Below are 1,695 nucleotides of genomic sequence, written 5' to 3'. Positions count from 1 at the left end.
ATTACATGACACCTCCGCGTAATGCAGTGTTAAGAAGTCATGGTCGTTTCGTGTATTTCTACAGCAGGCTGTGCAGTTCTTGGCACAAACATGACTGCAGACATGCATCCTCATTGCTCCATAGCACCCCTAGTGGTCAAAAACTCCACAGGGTACCTTTAAGTGTTACAGTTGTTTTAAACATATCTATTAAAAAAAAAAAAAAAAGAAGAGTTGACAATGAATGCTTGTTGATGCGTTCAGTCTGAGTATCTCCTCATTGGGAGCTCCTCTCTGAGCAGTGACTCTGCTTGAGCTTTGAAAATCAACTCATAGATTAAAAGTATTTCCAGGGATTGAATCCAAAACCCTGTGGGCTTAAAGTGCTTAACTCACTTTGAAACTTATTACGCTGATGTCATTCAGAAGTGAATTCACAGTTTCAAACAACAACCAACACTTTGACATGCTTGGACGGGTTTTTAATTTAGAGCATTTTAGTGTTGTTACACATTTTTGGCATCAAAAATGCACAAATTCCCTCATGCAAACAGTAGATGTAATTTTATGAATCACTTGAGTACCCTTATTTCCAAAAAGATGCATTCATATGCAACACATTTGCAAGTTTGGAGTAAACATAATGCTGCTTCCAGTGCCTTCACTGGCAATAGAAAGTGTGATATTGTACCTCATTAGAAACAATATAGAAGAGGTGGCTGGTGGAGACTAACCAAGACCATTATCTTCCCCAAACGGTCATATTAATCACTCCTCTTGAAATGCCCCTGTAAGAAATGAGCAACAAGTGCTGGAGACTTAGAGAGCAACAGGAATACTTGTACAAACAGGCTGGGATCGAGCCAATACCATTGATTCCCCAAGCTTCTGACAGTTAATTACATGACCCATCCTCTGACACCAAGCTGATACCTACTCTGGAATATCAATCTATCTATTAAATCAGTCCTGATCCCTCCGGCTGAAACTCACTGATCTCTTGTCAGTCACCTTATGGGTTCTCTGCTCCACTCTTGACTTAAGAGATCGGTGATCTCTTTTAATTAAATGCATGCAAAGTAGTACAGCAGTCTTTTTTAGATCGATCATGAGGGGTTTCACTGCGGGGAGAAGTGGAATCGTGCTCTGCACATGTAACTGTCACACAGCTTCATGGGCAGTTTCCCCTCATTTACATCCTGTTTCATCCACAAATGGAGTCTAGTGATGGTTTGAGATTATTACACAAATGCGCGCTCTCTCTCTCCCTCTCTCTCTCTCTCTCTCTCTCTCACACACACACACACATACACACACATACACACATATATGCACTACCCCAGTTGCCTCATGTTGAGGGTTTCTGTCCCCAAGCGCGTTAAAAGGCTCTGTGGGTGATAAAAGCTCGGGCGCACTTAGAGCGCAAGAAAAGGAGCGCACCTCTCCGGCCCCGGAGCGCAGGAGGCGGGTCCAACCTGGCACCTTCATCTGCTCTCTGAATCCTCACCCACTCTTTAAGTAGCCCTCTTGAACTGGATCGCAAAGCGTTTATTCGATCTTCATTAAAAGCTGCAACATGCGCGCACGGTGCAACGAGGGGCTCCCCCGCGCGCCCTCGCTTCTCCAGATGGGTTGACCGAGTGAACTGCATCGAGACCAAATGGTTGCAAACAGTGCAAACTTCGGGCCGGTCCAAACTTCGCGGCTCAGCCCGGT

Source organism: Pempheris klunzingeri, chromosome 21 (genome assembly GCF_042242105.1).
Source record: "Pempheris klunzingeri isolate RE-2024b chromosome 21, fPemKlu1.hap1, whole genome shotgun sequence".
NCBI lineage: Eukaryota > Metazoa > Chordata > Actinopteri > Acropomatiformes > Pempheridae > Pempheris > Pempheris klunzingeri.
The sequence above is the reverse complement of the archived record's forward strand: the minus strand, read 5'-3'. Positions refer to the sequence as shown.